Source organism: Giraffa tippelskirchi, chromosome 6 (genome assembly GCF_054371585.1).
Source record: "Giraffa tippelskirchi isolate mGirTip1 chromosome 6, T2T-mGirTip1v1.2.pri, whole genome shotgun sequence".
NCBI lineage: Eukaryota > Metazoa > Chordata > Mammalia > Artiodactyla > Giraffidae > Giraffa > Giraffa tippelskirchi.
This window is the reverse complement of record NC_137280.1, coordinates 116,665,473-116,688,069: the sequence shown is the minus strand read 5'-3', so window position 1 is coordinate 116,688,069 and position 22,597 is coordinate 116,665,473. Positions and strand designations below refer to the sequence as shown.

Here is a 22,597-nt window from a genome sequence, read left to right as displayed (position 1 = left end):
TTGTGATCACCACCGTCCAGGCTCAAGAGTGAAAGCCCAAGTCTACCTTGTAGCCCCACAGAACCCCACACCGCCAGCACCTTTCTGGTTTCTGACCTCATTTACATAGGCCTTCTGTGCAAGGCTGTTCCTTTATGGAAGGTTCTTCCCTAAACCGACTACCTCCTTCACTGCCTGCTGTAAGGCAGGCCCCCTTATCAGAACAGCCTCCCCAGCCTTTCAAAATGGTTGAGGATTTCTGTCTTGCTTTCCACCGGAACATAATAGGGAGAAGACAGCCCCTGCTCAAATGGGAAAAATGCCACAAACCAGGTGACATAAAACAGCTCACGTTTATTCCTGCTCTGTTTGGAACTGAAGTGTCCACCAGGCCAGGCTCCCTCCAGAGACTCCAGTGGAGGGTCCTTCCTGCTTCTTGCAGCTCTGAGGGCCCAGGTGTCCTTGGCTTGTGACACATCCCTCCAGTCCCTGCCTCTGTTATCACATGGTCCTCTTTTCCTTGTCTCTGTCCTTCCTCTGTGTGTCTCTAAAAAGGACCCTTGTCCTTGGATTTGGAGACCACCGGGATGATCTCATCTCACTCACCACCCTTCATCTCACCTGCAAACCATCCTGGGGGAGGGGTTATGGGGGGGTGGAGGATGTGGACAGACCATCTTGGGAGCCACCCATTAGCCCAGGATCCCCTATGGAACCTGGATCAGACATGACAGTTTGGTGGCAGGCCTTCCACATTTGCGCTGAGGGGAGGTGTCCAGGGAGCCCCTGGGCCCCACGTTTCAGCTGGATCAGTGCCCTGGTTCATGGGAGCTGGCTGGCCTCCCTGTCTGCCTGCTCCCTGCTCAGCTCGCCTGCCAGCTGCCTGCCTCATCAATGATTTAGGCTGAATGTGGATGTGTGATCACCTTGCAATTGTCTGAGAATTCTGAAAAAGGATACTTTCCAGGACCGGAGCAAGGGAGGTGGGCGGGAGCCAGATGGGGACGGTAGATGAGGGTAGAGCCCAATGGGGGTCAGTGTCCCATGCGCGGGCAGGGACCGCTGGGTCTTACCAGTATTTCTCTTTTCAGATCTGCTGGGGCCGCCTCAGTTTACTCCTCTGTCAACACGAGGGGCAGGCCTGGGCCACTGCCCCCTTCCTCCCCATGGGCTTTCCCCAGTGTTTCAAATGGAAATGGCTGGGTAGTTCCGGAGTATTTGGTCCTGTGTTTATTCACTGCCTTGATCACAACAGCAATAGCCGCCGCACCTGCCCGCCGGCCCCACGCCCTCAAGCCCAGAGGTCCCCTAGCCTCTTGCTAAGTTGCTTCAACCCTGTCCGACTCTGTGACCCTATGGGCAGTAGCCCGCCAGGCTCCTCCGTCCATGGGATTCTACAGGCAAGAATATGGAGTGGGTTGCTATGCCCTCCTCCAGGGTATCTACCTGACCCAGGAATCAAACCCACATCTCATTATGTCTCCATTGGCAGGTTGGGTTCTTTACCTGGGAAGACCGGCCTCTCTGACTCATTTTCCAGATTTCTGTGGGACGGAGCCTTGAGTGTGCTGACCTGAGAGGCTATCTTCAGCCCTTCCAGGCTGGAGCCCCACCCCCCACCCCAGCCTCCAGAACTCAGGGGCAGAACAGACACTGAATGTTCGCTCAGGCCTGAGAACATTCACGGGGGAATCTGCCTCCTGCCCCTTGATGGGGTTCCTCAGGAACAGCAGGCTCTCCGGCCCCAGGTGCTGAGGCCAACGTGCAAACCTTATCTGCCCAAACCAGCAGGCCAGCCGCTCCCTCCAGGAAGGACCCACTGTGTCCCCAGACCCTGCCTGGAACAGGAGCAACGCCACCCCCCCACCCCCCACCCGCCCATCCACACCCTTGGGAGCTCAACCTGTGCTGGCGCCTCCCTACAGGCTCTGTTTTAACTCTCTAATCCTCTGAGTCAGAAATAGTGTCCTTTTCCCAAGCCCAGAGAGGCTGAGTGAGCTGCCGAGGGCCTCTCAGCCTGGAACCCCCACCCCCATCCCCGCCTGCGCTTTACCCAGGCTGCTCTGCCTTCATGGGGGTACCAAGGAGGGTGGGCAACAGTCTAGCCAATCCTCAGATGGTCAACGTAGAGTTATCACCTGACGCAGCAATTATGCTATGTGCCCAGAAGAAACAAAAACAAATGTCCACATAAAACCTGAACACGCATGTCCGCAGCAGCGTGATTCACAACAGTCCCAAAGTGAAAACAACCCAGGTGACCACTGACAGATAAACACAACGTGGTCCCTCCACACACAGGAGCATCTCTCAGCCATGAAAAGGAGAGAAGCCCTGACACTACCATGTAGACGGACCCTGAGAACACGATGCTTAGTGAGACAAGCAGACACAGAAGGACACACAGGGTGTGATTCCGCTGATGGGAAACATCCAGAACAGACAGTGGGTTCCTGGTTGTCAGTGGCTGGGAAGTGACTGTCAGGGACTGGCATTTCTTCCCCAGTGATGAATTGTTCTAAAATTGATCGCTGCACAGCTCTGTGAATAAACTGAAAACCATTCAAGTGGCTAGGCAGTAGGGATATGTGAATTATATCTAATAAACCTGATTTTAAGAAATTATTAGGATGAAGACCAGAAATGACAGCACTGGCGAGGATGGGGCAGGTAAACGCTAAATGCTGCTGGGGAGCAGGCAGTGCAGCCACTTTGCAAAACAGCTTGGCAGTTTCTTAAAAAGTTGCCTGTATGCCTTCCCTAAGGTCAGGCACTTGTGCTCCTTCATGCTTACACAACAGTCAATAAAAACCTGGGCAAGAAACTCCATAGCAGCTTTGACAAAATGACATAACAGACAAACACTGGAAAGAAGGGAGGTGAGCAACCGCCCAAAGGATGCAGATGGGCCATGTGGTGCGTCCACTCAGGGGAGCCCACACGGCAGCGGAGAAGCACAGAGACCAGCCAGGTAGACCTTCATTCCAAGTGTACAAATGGAAGCTCAGCATCAGGCAAAACGCACTCACGGTGCCAGAAATCGGGATTGGATGCTCTTGGGGAGTCAGTGGCTAAGAATGGCAGCTTGAAGGGGTGTTTTGCTGCATATAAGTTGCCTCTCAGTAAAAATTCTGCTTAGAAAATCCAGGTGATGGGACTTCCCTGGTGGTCACGAATCCACCGTGCAGTGCAAGGGACGCAGTCAGTCCCTGGGTGGGGACAAAGATGGCGCACACCGCAGGGCAGCTAGGCCCACTCACAGCTAAGGCCAAACACAGCCAAACAAATATTTTTAAAAAGAAAGAAAATCCTGGCGATTGTCATCTTTCTCACATCCAGGGTCTGTAAAGTTGCAGCAAGTCCTGGCTTGGGGAACACAGATCCCCGGTCCTGGGGGCAATGTGGGGTGAGTGAGGGTCCTTTGAGCCTCTCTGCTCAAAACACCGTCACCAACTCGTCAACACACATCTTGTTTTCTGCAAGTTTCTGTTTGAAGACCCCTTATTCAACATATATTGATTCAGTGGCCAGCAGGGCTATAGAAAAACTTAGGTCAAATACTTTTATCCAAAATCACCCACAAAAAGCCCTAAATGTGAAAAACCAGGCACTAAACAAGCAAGGAAAAGACACTGGCTTCCAGCCTGGGTTGGGCTCAGAGGAAGAGTCCTGGTTCCACGTCTCCTGGGCTTGGATGCCATGGTGTGTCCAAGAGTGAGCACAGGAGTGCCGGGAGCATCGACTGACAATAAAATAATACATTTTACAGATAAATACAAATCAACTTCAGCGAGAAGCTGAATTCACAGATACAGAATTTGTGAAAAACCAGAACATGCTATCGTTTGAATCTGTGCCACCTGGTGAGGTGGCCACTGGTCCCATGTGGATTTTTTGTTTTAAATTTTTATTTATTTGGCCACCCTTGTGGCTTGTGGAATCTTAGTTTCCAAACCAGGGGTCGAATCCGGGCCCTCTAATGGAGGAGCACTTGGAGTTTGGGCTCGTGTGCAGGAGGGACCCACAGAGACCCCACCAGGGGTTGGTTGGGTGCTCAAGGGATGCCCATGTCATGACCACTGGCACCAGGAACACAACCTTGTTTGGAACCAGGGTCTTCACGGATGTCAGGAGCTAAGTCACCCCAAGTGGGTGGCCCTCATGCAAACGCTGGTGTCCTTCTGAGAAGAGAGGACACAGAGACACGGGGAGGGGCCACGTGATGTGAGCCACCCACCCCCAGAGCGGTGATGTGGCCCCAAGGGGGCCAGCTGCCCCAGGAAGCTGGCTCTGCAGGGCCTGCAGGAGGGGCCCGTCCCTCAAGACCTTGACCTCAGGCTTCCGGCCCTCAACTGCAAGAGGAGAGCCCTGTGCCCTTTTAGGTACTCCCCCCCACCTCGCCCCCGAGGCTTTCAGTGGCCATGGCCGGGCTGGGAGGGCAGCTGCTTTCACGAGCTTGCAAAATTCATGACAAGGACGACATCTCGATAGGGAGGAAACATGAGCCCAGCTGTAAGCGATCTGAAGCCACCTGCTCACCACCCCCCAACCCCCACCACCTGTCTGCGGGATCACGGGGCAGCACACGGCTGCCTTCAGGGTCCGGGCCGGACACGGGCCCAGGTGGGGGAAGTGGAGACCCCAGACTTTGCCTGGCCACCCCCTGGGCTGCCTCGTCTGGAACTTGTTCTGGGGAAGTCGGTCGATGCCTTGTCCAGATCTTGGCTTGTGACCCTGGGCGTGTGTGAGGCTGGCTTGAAAAGGCCAGACCAAATCTAAGACCAGAATTAACCACAGTAAAGCAACGGTTCTCACCTGGGGAGATTCTGCCCCCGGGCACACTAGGCTGCATATGGGGACATCTATACTTGTCATGGGGCAGAGGGAGGCTCCTGACATTGAGTGGGTGGGGACAGGGAGGCGTCCCCACACCGCACAGCCCCAAGAACAGCCCCACAGAGGATGCTGTGAGCCGAAGAGACTCAGCCCAGACACTCTGGTGCTTCTGAATGTTTTCTGGGGCCATAGGGGCCTGCAGGGAGATAACCCAGTTCAACGAAACCCTCCGGGGCCTCTGCAGTCCTTCTTCCTGGAGGTCAGGGCTCCTTGGGGGTGGGGGGCCTTCCCGGTAAGAAGCTAATTCTGGAAGGGTCCAGGAAGGGGAGGAACTGTGCCCCCCAGGTGGGTTGTGGGACTCCAGGACAGAGGAGCAGCAGCCCTCCAGCTTCTCCACCAGTAACACCTGAGACTCACAGACCTCGCGGGGCTGACATCACTGGCATCAATAGTTTATAGCGGGGAACGGAGGACATCTGATCCCACTTCACGGGCTGCTGGCTAGGGCACCTCAGGGCCACCTGTGGGGGAGGCTCCTGATGACTGCCCCCCAGGGAACAGGACGGGCCCCTCTCGGTCTGAACACACCAGCAGGCATGTGTGTGGTGCCATGGTTTTCACAGAAACGTCTCCTTCCAGGAGTGGAGATGATCTGTCACCAATTCATTCTCATTTCGATGGGCCAAGGGGTGGCAGCTACTTGACGTTCACCCAGAGGGATGGGGGCAAAGGCAAAGACTCCAAATTCCTCTCCATTTCTGCAAAAAAGATGATCAGCCAACCAACATGCCCATGAAAAGATGCTCAGCATCACGAAGGGAATCGAAGTCAGACCACAGCGACACTGCACCTCCCAACTGCGAGGGTGGATGGTGTCCATACAGCAGTCACAGATGTGGACGAAGGTGTGGGGAGGCTAGAATCCTTGTCCACGGATGGTGGGAGATGAAACTGTGCAGCTGCCATGGACGACAGTGGCTATTCCTCCAAAGGGTAAAAATAGAGTTACTGTATGGCCAGCAATTCCATCCTAGGAATTCCACCCTAGGAAAATGAAAACATGTCACATAAGTACTTTTACATGAAAGTTCATGCTAAGGGGGTGAACAGCAGATAGAAGGTGGACACAACCTGAGTGTCCATCAGCAGACAGACACATGGGTCTGCTCCCTCCACACACAGGAGCATCACTCAGCCAGGAAAAGAGAAGCCCTGACACTTGCTACCATGTGGGTGGACCCTGAGAACATGATGCTCAGTGAGAGTAGCAGACACAGAAGGACACAAAGGGTGTGATTCCACTGATGGGAAACGTCCAGAACAGGATGATCCACACACATAGACAGTGGGTTTCTGGTCAGGAGAGGAGCAAGTGACTGCTCAAGGGGTGAGGCTTCTCTTTGCTCCTGAGCCTTTTAGATGTGTTTTTTCTTACCAACTTTAACATTTATATATATTAAATACACATTCTACACAATAAGACAATGAAATAGAAGAAAACTAAAAATCATCTGTAACACCTGGCTCCCCCCCCCAAGTCAGCAGTAACTACCTTTAACATCAGAGGTTTTCCCTTCAGTATACTTCCTGAATCTATATAAGTTGTATGGGAAACGTGTATGTATGTAAACATAGATGTGCACATATGAACATATCTATACATATGTATGCATATATATAATACTTATACACCATAGATTGTTGTTGTTGTTTAGTCACTAAGTTGTGTCTGATTCTCTGTGACCCCATGGACTGCAGCACACCAAGCTTTCCTGTCCTTTATCATCTCCCAGAGTTTGCTCAAACTCATGTCCATTGAATCGGTGACGCCATCCAACCATCTCATTTTCTGCTGTCCCCTTCTCTTTGTGCCTTCGATCTTTCCCAGCATCAGTGTCTTTTCCAACAAGTCGGCTCTTAGCATAGGTAGCCAGAGTATTGGAGCTTCAGCTTCAGTATCAGTCCTTCCAATGAATATTCAGGGTTGATTTCCTTTAGGACTGACTAGTTTGATCTCCTTGCAGTCCAAGGGACTCTCAAGAGTCTTCTCCAGCACCATAGTTAGAAGCATCAATTCTTGAGCACTCAGCCTTCTTTATGGTCCAACTCTCACATCTGTATTTGACTACAGGAAAAACCATAGCTTTGACCATATGGACATCTGTCAGCAAGGTAATGTCTCTGGTTTTTAATACACTGTCTAGTTTTGTCACAGTTTTTCTTCCAAGGAGCAAGCATTTATTGATTTCATGGCTGCAGTCATTGTCTGCAGTGACTTTGGAGCCCAAGAAAATAAAAATTTTCACTTCTGCCATCAATTGATACATATACATACAATTGGGATCACACTGATATCTTCCAAACCTTGCCTAAAAATTACTGTCATTGTAGCAAGTTTGCACAACTGTGAAAGAATATAAAATAAGTGTGCAAAGCTCTTCTCTCCTGGTCCTGTCAGATTCCTGTTGCTCCAAGCTCACGCTCTTTACTTGCATTTTCCACGCCCCAGCGTCTGTGGGGATCTGGGATGTAAAGGTGGCACCTCACTCCCAGGTGTTACACAGGTTCCCTCCTGTGGTTTGTAAACAGTCCTCAAGCCTTTTGTATCCATTTTTCCTTGATAGATTTAACAACCAGCTCTGGCATCTTCAAAGCTTAGGCAGGAAAAACATTTTTTAAAAGTCCTTGCAGAAAGGGAAACAAACATTCCAGGAATCCAAAGGTAAAACATGCAGCAGGCTTTTATTTTTAAGTCTTGAATTTGTTACAAGATTGCTTCTGTTGTTTTTTAAATCCTAAAGTTTATATTGAAGGATTTGGAAACTGATTTCAGATGGAAGCTACACAAAGACTGGAAGAATGAGGATCCAAGAAGGAAATGCATGTGTTGCTGCTGCTAAGTTGCTTCAGTCGTGCCCGACTCTGTGCGACCCCATAGACAGCAGCCCAGCCCACCAGGCTCTGCCATCCCTGGGATTCTCCAGGCAAGAATACTGGAGTGGGTTGCCATTTCCTTCTCCAGTGCATGAAAGGGAAAAGTGAAAGTGAAGTTGCTCAGTCGTGTCCGACTCTTAGCGACCCCATGGACTGTAGCCTACCAGGCTCCTCCATCCATGGGATTTTCAAGGCAAGAGTACTGGAGTGGGGTGCCATTGCCTTCTCCGAATGCATGTGTAGATAGAGACAACTGCTCATGATCTGTATTAAAGTGAATGATGTTTCCTTGTGAAGTTAGAATGATGGAATTAATATACAAAGTCTCAACCCACAGACTGAGGTAGGATTTACTGGTTAATGTTCCAAGTGCCTTACACAGAAAGCAAGAAGAAAAAGTATTTATAATTCTGTGCTCTACTGCTTTTAATAAGTGCTTATAAATCTGTGTGCATGCTAAGTTGCTGCAATCATGTCAAACTCTTTGTGACCCCATGGACTGTACCCCGCCAGGCTCCTGTGTCCATGGGGTTCTTCAGGCAAGAATACCAGAGTGGGTTGCCATGCCCTCCTCCAGGGGATCTTCCTGATCCAGGGATCAAACCTGAGTCTCTTAAGTCTCCTGCATTGGCAAGCAAGTTTTTAACACTAGCGCCACCTGGGAAGCCCTTCATAAATCTTAGCTTATGTTCTCTTTTTGGTAGCGGGGGATCTTAGCCCCCTGACCAGGGATAGAACCTACACCCCTCCATTGAAAGAGTAAGTTTTAACCCCTGGGCCGCTGGGAAGCTCCCTGGAGCAGGTTTTTAAATTCTTACTTTGTAGTTTTATTCTGTTAACCAAGAGGAGAGATCTGTCTCCTTGTTAAGATGGTCTCCTCCTTTTCCTTTCCACTTATTTGATATTTTGAAACTTTCTGGATGATACTAATATTTCTTGTGAATCATCCTTTTTCTTGTTTTAATGGTGGTAAAAGAGACAGAACATACAGTTCACCATCTTCTCCATTTCTAAGGACACAGCTCAGTGGCACGAAGCACATTCACACTCTCATGCAGCCGTCCCCACCATCCATCCACAGGATTTTCCGCAAACATCAACTCTTTTTTTGTTCCACACCCAGGACTTCCAGGGCTTCCCTGATAGCTCAATTGGTAAAGAATCTGCCTATAGTGCAGGAGACCCTGGTTCGATTCCTGGGCCAGGAAGATCTGCTAGAGAAGGAATAGGCTACCCACTCCAGTATTCTGGCCTGGCGAATTCTATGCACTGTATAGTCCATGGGGTTGCAGATAGTCGGACAGGACTGAGCGACTTTCACTTTCAGGACTTGCAGGGTCTCAGTTCTCTGACCAGGGACTGAACCCTAACCCCTGGAAATAATCACCATTAACTTGAACTGGATCCAGACTGAAACACTGCACATCCTTGGCCAGCTGTCCAAGTGGGAGCCCCTGGCTGAGGCCATGGCCCTCACATCGCTCCCTGGGCCCTCATGCAGGCCACTGCCCTGCCAACTCTGAACTCACTCAGGACTCACCCTGGGCCCAGGTGCATGCACACTGGCCCCCAGTCCCATGTCTGGGAGCCCCCTCCCCAGCCCCACTGACCTAGAACCTGTGGTCTTCCTAGGGCACCCAACACCAGAACCCTGTGGGCAGACTGCTTGCCCCTGGGCCTTCCTATCATAGCATCAGAGCTGGACAAAACAACCAGAAAAAAACCTGAAAGCCTGGGGCGATCACCTTTCCTTCCCTGTGATCCAACATTTTTTTAAAGAAATTCACATTTTGCACTCCCCTGCCCCCACCCCAAGCTTCTCTGTGGAGCCAACAGGGTTTTAAATTCCCACCCATCACCCTGGAGGAACATTCTAGAAGCAGCTGGGCAAAGGAAGGCCCCACCAGCTTCTATCACCCTGTTTTCTTGGCGACTTCCTTTCTGCTTAAGATAAAATAGGTCCCATAATAAAAAAACAAACGTACTGAGAGTCTTGTATTTATCTCCAGAGAGCGGCCTCTGGACTCCGGAATGTTCTGTGTCATTTCCAGATATTGTATGGTGTTCCGGCAGAGCCGCGGGGACATACAGGGACAGACTAGGCCAAGGTTTTAGAAACACAGTTTTAAATTCTGGTGGGCCACCGACACCCTGAAGAGTTCACGGTTATTTCTGCCTGTGAAACCCTTGTCTCTGGAACCTTCCACGGGGTTTCTCTTCCATCCCAGAGCTTGAAGAATTCCAACTACCAGGAACTCCCCGCCCAGACCCCTAGGTCCCCTTATTGGAGGGCCGGCAGGACCACTGAGATCATGACCCCAGACAAGGAAGGAAAATTCCTTTAGTTCCTAAGCACTGCCTTTGATATTAATAATTTTTCCCTTTTACTTCCGCCTGAGCGACGACGAGCTATTAAACCAAAGAGTGAAAGAAAACCAGAGAGAGGGTTTGAAGCAGTTTTAATGGCTCTGCTTCTTCCAAGCTTGTTAATAATTGTCTTTGTCGCTTGGTGGAGCGCAGAGGCTGGGGGTGGTCTGGGTGGGCCTCTGGGTGGGCCTGGAGGCTGCCTGCCAGGGCCCCACCCTCGTGGGGGACTGGCCGCATTCCTGGCATTCCTCCTCTCCTTCCCACTTTTGTTTGTTTGTTTTAAGTCAGAGACCGCCAGGAACTGCTTTTTCCTTTCTGATTCTGCTGAGTTCCGCCTGGCCAAGCCTTCGGCACCCTCCCAGCGCCCCCTCCCGCCCCGCCCCCCACTACCACACTGTGGGCTGTTTTGCATCTCAGTGGGGCCCAGGATCTACCTGACCCCAGGCCCACGGCACAGGCTGCTTCTCCCCCATCCCCCGACTCCAGCCCTCCAGCCAGGGCCGCGGGGCCGCCCCCACGTGGCCGCTGTAGGCAGGAGGGTGGACAGGAGAGTCTGCCACTGGCAGGCCAGGCTGGATCAGGGAGGATGCCAAGGCCTGGACCTAGGGAGGGAACAGAATTTCAGACGCCAAGTGGACAGTTGACATCCAGCTTGCCGACAACGAAACTGAGGCAGGGGCTACCACCCTGACTCTGGCAGGCTGGGCAGCTCCTCGACTGTTGTGATCCAGTCCGGGTTTCTGTACACAGAACAGAGTGAGTGAGGCTGACCACCCTGGAGCTGTCCCCGTGCCCTGTGCGTAAAAGGTCTCACTTCTAAAACAAGGGCAAGGTTTGCCCTTTGCAGAGCATGGTCAGTGCAGTGAGAAGCCCTTTGTGTGGTCTTGACCTCCACGGAGAAAGAAAGGTAAGACCAAACTGGAGAACACCTGTCAGGCTTCAGGGGGCTTCAGCACTCAAGTGGGACACCAACAGAGTCAGCGATACTGCTGTTGTTGAAATGGAATTTTTTTTCTGGGAAATTGGAGGCTGGAGGCCAGGTTCAGACGCTCAACGCATACTCAAGATGGTGGCCTTTATGATTAACCTGGGCCCATGACCTCTGCCCAGCGTAGGGCAGGCACCCAGCCAGTAGAATTCTGACACTGAACAAAGGAAACCTCACTTAAAATGGAATCAAAAGGGACTTCTGGATCACTCCAGTGGTAGGGACTCCACACTTCCACTGCAGGGGGCATGGGTTCCATTCTGTATGCCCCCCACCCACAGTAGCAAGGCCAAAAAAATGAAAAAAAAAAAAAATCACTTGAATTAAATAAATAAATTAAATGGTGCTGGAGCTGGAAGGGGGCACCCTCATCCCCACCACTGCAGAGTCCAAATAGGAAGAGACTTACTTTTGCATCCCACCAGGAAGGTACTGCTTCTCATTGGCTGAGAAGGAAGCGTTTCTCCTTGCCCAGCAACAGACCAGCCAATGAGGTACCATCACAGCCCAGCCAGTGAGAGACCACCACAGCCCACCCTCTTGACTTTTATTCTCTATAAAAGATTGCTGGCTTTGTCTTCCATACTGGCCTATGGCTCCCAGGAGTGTGTGTCCCGGATTGTAACTCTTCTGCTGTTCCACAGTAAACCCATTTTGCTGGTTAGATGACTGGCTATTTTAGATTTACAGTCAATTGCATGATCAATGAGGTCTCATAAGGGAGTAACATTGTTTTGAACATGATCCTAGTTCCCCCAACCAAGGATAGAACCTGGGTCTGGGCAGTGAAAGTGCTGAGCCCTAATCACTGGACCAGCAGGGAATTCCCACAGTTGACCATTTTCAAGTGAACGATTCAGTAGCAGTACATTTGCAATGCTGTGGAACCATCACCTCTATTTAATTACAGAACATTCCATCACCCTAGAAGGGTGTCACCCTATTAGTAGTCACCCCCACCCCCTTGGCAGCCCCTGACAACCACTAATCCGCTGTCTCTACACTGACCTCTTCTGAACGTTTCCCATTAATGGAATCACACTGTGTGTCCTTCTGTGTCTGTCTCTGCCCCTGAGCATCATGTCCTCAGGGTCCATCCACATGGTAGTGAGTGTCCGGGCTTCTCTCCTTTTCATGATGAGTGAAGTTTCCATGTGTGGAGGGACCATATTTGTGTATACATTCACCCATCAGTGGACACTTGGGTTGTCTCCACTTTGGGGCTGCTATGAACAGATGTGAGCACATCTTTGTTTGAATACCTGATTTCGGTTATTCCAGTTTCCAGGCTTCCCTGGTGATTCAGTCAGTAAAGAGTCTGCCTGCAATGTGGGAGACCCGGGTTCAATCCCTGGGTCAGGAAGATCCCCTGAAGAAGGGAATGGCAACTCACTCCAGTATTCTTGCCTGGAGACTTGCCATGGACAGAGGAGCCTGGTGGGCTACAGTCCATGGGGTCACAAAGAGTCAGACACACCTGAGTGACTAACACTTTTCAGTTATTGGGGGGGTACAGTCCTAGGACTGGCATTACTGGGATGGATGGTAACTAGGTCCGACTTTTGGAGGAACTGCTGTTTTCACAGCGGCTGCCCCGTTTTACTTCATTCCATCCATGAGCAGGATTCTTTGTCTGGTGGACAGAACATGAGTCCCCAGGTTCAAACCAGCAGACTCTGGCTTTTCCCAGCAGCCCTTGAGGCTGTGCTGGGGCGGGGTCAGGACAGGGAAGTACCTGTCAGACCACATGGGAGTTTCCCTCATTTGAGATCTGTGTGCACTGGAGGGAAATTGGGAAATTTGGACAAGTTCAGGCAGCCTGACGGTGAGTTACCACCTCGGACTCTGTGGGCCAGAAAAACCTGCTGAGGACATTTTCTGCCCCACTTTCCCATGTCTGGAGGCTCTTGTCCCTGACAAGCAAGGATTCAAGGGTGATGGCTGTCCACTTGTTGCTGCCCCACTGGCTGCTCTAGAGCATTGTCCACCTAAAGCAGGAGAAGATGAAAGGGGGAGGGGAGAAGATGCTAGGTGGGGAGGCCTGTGCCAGCAGCCCTCTTCCCAATGCTCCTCTGGGCCTCCTGAAGCTGTGCACACTGAGGTTCAGCTCACAGCTCTAAGTGGCACTTGGAGCAGGGTCTGTCCAACCCGGCCTCCAGCTGCCCCCAGGCTCAGCTCCATCGTCCCACCCTCACGCTGTCACTGGTGGTGGTGGACATTGGCCCAGGGCTCCAGGATTCAGCAAGACCCTTGTGGCGAGTGGCCTGAGCTCTGAAAAGGTAAGAGCAGGTTACACATCCACACAGAAACCTGCGCCCAGACATTTACAGCAGCTTCTAACTTTTAACTGCCCTGACTGCCCTGCCAGGAAGCAACCAAGGTGCCTTGCAGCAGGTAGATGGATAGATACATGCTGGACGTGCAGACAGTAGAATGTGATTCGAGGCTAAGAAGAAATGAGCTGGTGGCCCAATGGCTAAGACTCCAGCGCTCCCCGTGCTGGGGGTACGAGTTTCAGCCTTGAGCAGGGAATTAGATCCCACGTGTTGCAGCTAAGAGTTCAAATGCCACAACTAAAGATCCCACATGCCACAAGATCAAAGATCCTGCGTGCTGCAACTAAGACCTGGCAAAGCCAAATAAATAAAAATAAATATTAAAAGTTATTAAAGAAGCATAAACCTGTGTCGCTACCGCCTTTATGAATAGTATAGCATCACAGTTGATCATGGGCTGTAACTGTAGCACAGCAACGCCAGACATTCATGACCAAGGAAGGAATAGCAGGGAAATGAGTGTGAGGGTGTCTATGTGGGAACTCTGCCATTTCTGCTCAATTTTTCTGTAAGCCTAAAACTGCTCAAAAATGGAAAGCTATTTTTTAAGGAGTGAGCACACAGATAAGGATAGGGCAAGGGAGGTCCAGGTGTGACAACAAAATAACAAACAGCTAGATTTTGTGAAGAAAAAGAAAAAGCAGAGGGGACTTCCCTAGTGGTCCAGTGGCTAAGACTCTGAGCGCCCAATGCAGGGGGCCTGAGTTGGATCCCTTGTCAGGGAACTATATCCCACATGCCACAACTAAGACTCAGTGCACACAAATAAATATATACTTTTCAATGGGCAGAGGATCTGAATAAATACTTTTCCAACAGGTACATGAAAAGATGCTCAATATCATTAGTCATCAGTTCAGTTCAGTTCAGTCACTCAGTCATGTCCAACTCTTTGCAATGCCACTGACTGCAGCATGCCAGGCTTCCCTGACCATCACCAACTCCCAGAGCTTGCTCACACTCGTCCATCGAGTTGATGATGCCATCCAACCATCTCACCCTCTGCTGTCCCCTTCTCTTCCCGACTTCAATCTTTCCCATCATCAGGGTCTTTTCCAATGAGTGGGTTCTTTGCATCAGGTGGCCAAAGTATTGGAGCTTCAGCTTCAGTCCATCCAATGAGGATTCAGGACTGATTTTTTTTACCATTGACTGGTTCAATCTCCTTGCAGTCTAAGGGACTCTCAAGAGTTTTTCCCAACACCACAGTTCAAAGGCATCAACTCTTCAGTGCTCAGCTTACTTTATGGTTCAACTCTCACATCCATACATGACTGTTGGAAAAACCATAGCTTTGATTTCATCAGGGAAATGCAAATCAAAACCACAATGCTGCTGCTGCTGTTGAGTCGCGTCAGTCGTGTCCGACTCTGTGCGACCCCATAGACGGCAGCCCACCAGGCTCCGCCGTCCCTGGGATTCTCCAGGCAAGAACACCGGAGTGGGTTGCCATTTCCTTCTCCAATGCATGAAAGTGAAAGTGAAGTCGCTCAGTTGTGTCCGACTCTTAGCGACCCCATGGACTGCAGCCTACCAGGTTCCTCCGTCCATGGGATTTTCCAGGCAAGAGTACTGGAGTGGAGATATCACCTAACACCACTCAGAATGAAAGTAAGGAAGTAATAAGTGTTCAGTCGTGTCTGACTCTGTGACTCCGTGGACTGTAGCCCGCCCGGCTCCTCTGCCCATGGAATTTTCTAGGCAAGAATACTGGAGTGGGTCGCCATTTCCTTCTCCAGGGGATCATCCGACCCAGGGATCAAAACCCTTGTCTCCTGCATCTCCTGCATCGGCAGGCAGATTCTTTACCACTGCACTACCTGGGAAGCCCATTTAGAATGTTGATCATCAAAAAGAACACAAAGAATAATTGTTGGTGAAGATTCAGAAAAAAAGGGAACCCATGGGCCTTGTCAGTGGGAATGTAAACTGGTGCAGCTACTATGGAAAACGGCATGGAGGTTCCTCAAAAAATTAAAAATAGAATTACCATATCATCCTGCAATTCCACTGCTGGGTATTTCTCTGAAGAAAACCAAAAAACACTCATCAGAAAAGATATCTGCACCCCCATGTTCACTGCATCACTATTTACAATGGCCAAGATATGGAAACAACTTGTGTCCATTGATGGATGAATATATTTTAAAAATGTGAGATATATATATATATATATATATATATGATGAAATGTTATTCTATCTTTAAAAAGAAGGCAGTCCTGCCATTTGTTACAACATAGATGGACACAGAGGACATTATACTAGGAGAAAGGTCAGATGGAGAAATGCAGGAACTTCCCTGGTGGTCCTGTCCTTAGGACTCTGCACTTCCACTTCAGAGGGCACAAGTTCAATCCCTGGTGGGAGAACTAAGATACTGCATGCCATGTCTGCATGCTGTGCAGCCAAAAAAAAAAAAAATCAAGCTCAAAGAAGCAGAATGGTGGTTACCAGGGGCTGGAGGGTATTGAGTTATGAGATGAATAAGTCCTGGGGATCTAAAGGATGGCACAGTGATTACAGTTAATAATATTGCTCAGTGTCTTTGACAGTCGCTGAGAGAGTAGACTGTAAATGTTTTCATCACAGGAGCAGAGGTAACCACGTCAGGTGATGATTGTATTAATTAGCTTGATTGGGTCATCACTTCACAATGTAAACATGTCAAACCATCACATTCTGCACACTATATACAATTTTTATTTGCCAATCATTCTCAATAAAGCTGGAAAATAAAAGTGTTTGCTCCTAGAGAGACAGCTTGATGGAATTATGGGAAATGATGAATTGGGACAGGCTTTAAGAAGAAATTACACCCTGCTGTATTGTATACATTAATTTGTACAAAAAAATAGTAAACATTTTTAAAATTATGCAGAAAAAAATTAATTATACAATTTAGTGGTTTCTTATATATTCAGTTATGCGACCATCAGCTCTATCCTATACCTGAACATTCCATCACCCCAAAAGGAAACCCCACCCCATAAGCAGTCACCTCCCTCCCCTGACAACCAGGAACCCACTCTCTGTGTCTGTGGATCGGCCTGTTCTGGACGTTTTTCATCAGAGGAATCACACCCTGTGTGTCCTTCTGTGTCTGCTTCTCTCACTGAGCATCTTGTTTTTGGGGTCCACCCATTTTGGAGGGAGTGTCAGGGCCTCTCTTCGTGGCTTAGCGATGCTCTTGTGTGGGGAGGGACCACATTGCGATCACCTGCCCTCCGAGGATGTGTGTCTGCGCGTGTCCACCTCTTCCTGCTGTGAAGGATGCTGCTGTGGACGTGGATGAACAGATTTGTGTGGACTCCCGTTTTCGCCTTATTTCCACCCAGGAGGAAGACTGCCAGGTCACATGGAAACTCGACGTTTGACCTTCCTTCCGAGTAACAGCCCTACTGGCGGTTTTAATATCCTGCCAAGGCCAGCTTGCAGAGGGTGAGGCAGCGCCTCCTGGCTGCCCCTTGGGGTAGAATATTCATCCTGCCAATGACTTATTGATGAGAGCAGCTCGGTGCAGCCAGGAGAAGTTTCCATGGGCTCCTGGTATAAATAGGGCTGGTGTACCCATGGCCACCCTCTTCGCGGGCTCAGGACCTGGCGTCCTGCTCAGACCAGCTGCTGGGGTGTGATCAGGCTCACCTTGGTCCTCAGGCCCAGCCTCCCCAGCACCAAGTCTATGGGCCACAACTGCTTTGGAAATGGTGAGCCACCGCAGTGATAAGCCTGCACACCCACAACCAGAGAAAGCCCACGCAGAGCAACCAAAGACCCCACCACAGCCGAGAATAAATAAATAATAAATTACTAAAAAACCCCAATTCTAAGTACAAGGACCTACATTCAATACTTTGTAATAACCCATAACAAAATAATCTGAAAAGGGATATATATATATATATATAAAAAACTGAATCACTTTACTGAACACCTGAAACTAACAGATACTGTCAATTTCAAATTGTCAAATTTCAAATTGTCAAATTTCAAAAACAATTAAAAAAATCCCATGTCTGCTCTGTCCCTGTGGCCATGATGTGACAGGCAGGCCCAGTGCCATTAATCACCAGGATACTTCCAACATGGGGTCCATCCACGTGGTGGCAAGTGTCAGGGCTTTCTTCCTCTCCATGGCTGAGGGATGCTCTATGAGTGGAGGGACCACATGGTGTTTCTCCATCATCTGTGGGTGGATATTTGGGTAATCTCCACCTTTTGGTTGCTGCGAATGTGTGTACACAAGTTTTTCTTTGAATACCTGTTTTCAGTTATTTTGGGTATATATACATCCAGGATCAGGCTTTCCCAACACCAAATAGTCTGCTTCGTGTTTGTTCTTTTTTGGCTGAACTGTGTGGCATGTGGGATCTTAATTCCACAACCAGGGATTGAACCCACAACCCCTGTATTGGAAGCACAGAGTTTTAACCACTGGACTGCCAGGGAAGTCCCGACCACCACATATCTAATACCTAGAAAGGCAGGGCGTGCATCACTCCAGTGGCTCCTGGTTGCCCACTCTGGCTCCTCCCAACAACCACTGCCCCCAGGGGAAGAGCAAAGAGGACACAGAGGTGGACCTGGGGGCCCCCATGCAGGGGATGGGCCCCAGCAGCAGCGTCCAGCTCAAGCCAGCTGACCTCGGTCCTCCGGATCCCCTGAGGGTTGCCGTGTCCTCACTCCACACCATTCGGTTACATGACTGACCTATGTCAGCGGCCAGCCAGAGTGGATGAGACATAAACAGTGGTCTCCCTGTCCCCAGCCTTTTCCATTTGTCTTGGCTGGAAATGAGGTTTTATAACTTGAAATGAAGGGTTTCATGCCAAACCTCCAGATCTGCTCAGAAACCCCCTTCTGTGGGCCAGGATGTGTGTCTTCTGGGAACATCCCTCCCAAAGCAGGGGCAGGAGAGCAGAGCTCAGGGCTGCTGCTCCAGGTGACCCAGGACAAGTCAAGGTGCTTCTGGGAACCTTGGTCTCTTTATCTGTGAATGAAGCCAGTCTTATTCCTTCTGCCTTCTGCGTGGAAAAGCTGATGCTACTGTTGGCAAACCCTCTCCCTGGTGACTCACATGCTGAGCCTCTTTGCTTATAAAATTTATTTCTAATTAAAACATTTAGTCTTTTATTTTAAACAAGTGAGTTTGTCCAAATACACAATTAGGAGAGTCAAAAGGCAAAGAGCAGAGTGGGGGAAGATACTTGCAGCACATAATCCAGCAAAGGACTGGAGTCTACAATATACAAAGAACTCTCACAAATCAATGACAAAAAACCAACTAAATATCCCAATCGAAGAAAATGGGCCAAAGACCTAAATGGGAAGGTCCTAAAGAAGGACACCCATAATGGCCAAAGAGCTTGAACCCCATGTGGCCCCTCTTCAGAGTAAGGCCCCAGTGAGGGGCCAGCCATCTCACTCCATGAGAACCATTGAAACCAAATGTATCGACAATGCCAAGTGTCAGCCACGCCTGTAGCAATGGGAACTTCCTAATGTCACTGAGAGGAAGGTGAGGGGTGGAGCAGCTGCTTTTGAAAAAGCTCTAGAAGCATCTTCTTTTAACTGAGATGTAACCACATACCACAAAATCCATTATTTTAAAGTGAACCATCCAGGGGTTGGTAGTATATTCAGAGTTGTGCAAATGCCACCAGTCTGACTCCAGAGCACTTTCACCACCTCAATAGGAAGCCCTGCCCCCACTAGCAGTCCTCCCCATACCCCCTCCAGCAGCCCCTGGTGACCACTATTGACTTTCTTCCTCTGTGAACCCACCTGTTCTAGGGTTTTCATATAAATGAATGGCTTCCCAGGTGGCACAGTGGTAAAGAATCCGCCTGCCAACGCAGGAGACGCAAGAGATGCAGGTTTGATCCCTGGGTCCGGAAGATCCCCTGGAATAGGAAATGGCAACCCACTCCAGTACTCTTGCCTGGAGAATCCCATGGCACGAGGAGCCTAGTGGGCTACAGTCCATGGGGTCACAGAGTTAGACATGACTGAGCAACTGAGCACATACGTGAACACACACACACACACACACAAGTGGACTCGTAATATTTGTCCTGCCGTGTCTGGTTTCCTTCAATCAACAGTATGTTTTCAGGGTTCATCCACATTGTAGCCAGAATCAGTATTTCACTTTTTTAATGGCTGAATAATATTCTATGGTGCAGCAGGACCACGTGGTGTGTATCACACATCCATTGACGGACATCTGTGTTGTGTGCACTCTGGCTACTGTGAACGTACGTGTACAAGGAGTTGCCTGCATATCTGTCCCTAAGAGTTCTCTGGGGCACATACCCACAAGTGGAAGTGCTGTATTCTTTTAAACTATTTTTTAATATTATTATTATTTTTTTTTTCCTGCTGGGTCTTCATTGCTGTGCTTGGGCTTTCTCTAGTTGTTGGGAGCAGGGGCTACTCTCTAGCTGCGGTGCTCAGGCTTCTCCTGTTGTAACTCGCAGGCTGTAGGCACATGAGCTTAGCTGCCCCTTGGCATGTGGGATCCTAGTTCTCAGGCCAGAGACTGAACCCATGTCCCCTGCGGATTCTTAACCACTGGACCACCAGGTAAGTCCCACACATGATAACTTGTACCATTTTACAGATGAGGAAACTGCAGCTCAGAATAGCTGTAAGCCACACAGCCAGGGCAACCCCAGACCCCCAGGCCTCTCCCTCTCCACAGCTGTGTTAATTCTGCCTCGTCCACTAGACATGGATACAGGGCTGGATGATGGTGTGACCCATATGAGGAGCCTGAAGGTGAGAGAAGAGACCAGGCCCGGGGACCCACAGTCGGTCAGGGGCAGAAAGAGTCTTCACCAGCTCAAAGCCACCTCCCGAGCCATTTGCCTCCCTTGGTGGGCACTTTGTTTTATAAGAAGCTCCCAGTGGAGAACTCAAACACCTGTCCATGGCAGGTGGAATGTAAAACGGTGCAGCTGCAGTGGAAAATAGTCCACAGTTCCTCAAAAAGTTAAAAAAAAAAAAAATTACCTTAGATTTAGCAATTACACTCCCAGGTGTATGTCTAAAGGAAATGAAATACACACACACACACTCACAACTACTCATGTGTTCATGGTATGATTCATAACAACCAGAGTGGAAACAACCCAGATGACCATCAACAGATGATGGATATACAAATGTGGTCCCTCCACACCCAGGAGCATCTCTTAGCCATGAAAAGGGGTGAAGGACCCTTTCTACCACGTGGATGGACCCTGAGAACACGATGCTCAGTGAGAGAAGCAGACACAGAAGGACATACAGGGTGTGATTCCACTGACGGGAAACATCCAGAACAGGCCGATCCACAGACACAGAGAGTGGGTTCCTGGTTGTCAGGGGCTGGGGGAGGAGGTGGGGTGACTGCTGATGGGGATGGGGCTTTCTTTCGGAGTGAGGGAATGTTCTGGAATTACAGGTGGTAGTTATACAACTTTATAAATGCACTAAAAAACATTGAATTGTATCCTTTAGGGTGGTCAGTGGTTAGCTTTATGGTATGTGAATTTTACCTCAACTTTTAAACAACTTATTTTAAACAACGCGGACAATGAAAGCACTTTGCTGGTGGATGCCTGGACCCCAAGAGCTGGGCCTTGTATCCCGCAAAGCCGTGCCCAGATCCCCTGAAGTCCTTCGCAAGGGCTGGCTGGCATCTACCAACATCCTATGTGTTAACTTAAGCAGCAAAGCCCCCGGAACCTTGGTCACACTGTCACACCAGGACCACCCGCCCACTCTCCAGAGGAGGAAACAGGCTCAGAGTGGGTGAGCAAGGGGCCCAAAGAGACCAGCTTAGCTGGAGGGAGTCTAGGCTGAAGCTCACGCCTGGGGATCAGGGGTCAGAGCTCCTCTCTTTACCCTGCAGCTTCCAGGGCCACCCCTGGGTCTGTGCCCGGAACCAGCACTGGTCACCTGTACTCCGTCACATCAGAACTGGCCCCAGCTGGCTCATGCCACTGGTGCCCCCACCGCCCGGCCTCCACCTCCCCCGCCCCCCTCCCCGGGTAAACAGACGCCGGGGGAGACCAAGCTAGGCGGCATCCCAGGAAGCCCGCTCCTCCAGGGTTTCAGCCAGTGGACACTTATTCAGCACCTACTGTGTGCCGGGCCCCCGGGATGGACTCTCCACCAGGTGGGCTCGTCTCTCCCAGTGAGGTCGGCGCAGGGGGCCTGCGCCCTGAGAAGGGCTACCCTCCCCCACCCTAGGCCAATGACCGCCCGGACGCGCCCCCAGGGGCCGCGCAGGTTGACACTCAGGCTGCACGCCGGGTCCTGCCGGCTCTTCCCTCTGGGCCTGGGCATTCTAGCCTGTTCCCGCCTCACAAGCTCAGGTTGTTCAGTCAGTTCAGTCGCTCAGGACTTACAGAGCAAATACCACGTGGTGGGGAGGGGCATTTGAGGACGCGCCTACCTGTTGGAAGTCCCGACACCTGCAAAAGCGCCAGGGCAGGTGTGTTGGAGGAGGAGCAAGGAGATCCACGTGGGTGGAGGGCGGAGCAGGCTGTGCAGGGCCCCAGGGCGCGGAGGGCTGGACTCCCACCCTCAGGGACGGGGGAGCCCCCAGGGCGCGGGGCAGAGCGGGGACGCGCCCGTTCTGCTGCTCACGCGCCCTCTGCGGGCTACAGGGAGAACAGGCCGCAGACGGTGCCGGCAGACAGCGGAGAGAACTGCGTAGGTCCCAGAGGGGTGGGGTGGGGTGCGGTGAAGAATGATGGAGGGATGATGCGGGGATGGTGGGAAGGGTGCCGGGATCCAGCCTGGGTGGGGGTCGTAGGGGGCGAGCAGGGATGCGTTCTGTTTCCAAGGTCTATAAAGACCACGATGATTTAGAAGGGTTTCCCTAAGTACACATAAAGGTGAGCTGCTATGATTTCTTGTTGCTGGTCTGACAGCACTTGGAGGCTTGAATGAATGAATGAAGGAAGGAAGGACTTGGAGACTGTGCTGCCAGTGGACTTGGGCCTCTGGCCACCGGGAGCCGCAGAAGGTTGTAGAGGAAGAGCAGAGTGCACGGGTCTCCCTCCAAAGCTCCCGGCCACGCCCTACCCTGCCTCCCGCCGAATCCTACGTGACGAAGTGCCCACAGTGGGCACCTGTCCAGCGAGCCCCCCAATATTACTTCAACG

The 22,597-nt window shown here is 50.6% G+C and overlaps 1 long non-coding RNA gene across 1 annotated transcript; it reads right to left on the bottom strand.

The window, feature by feature from the left end:
• Positions 1–3,527: 3,527 nt before the first annotated feature.
• On the bottom strand, positions 3,528–22,085 carry LOC145510638 (uncharacterized). The gene is made up of 2 exons (XR_014057164.1): positions 21,883–22,085; positions 3,528–5,859 (listed from the first exon to the last, which is right to left on the bottom strand). It is a non-coding gene; the product is annotated as an uncharacterized LOC145510638 (long non-coding RNA).
• Positions 22,086–22,597: the final 512 nt, after the last annotated feature.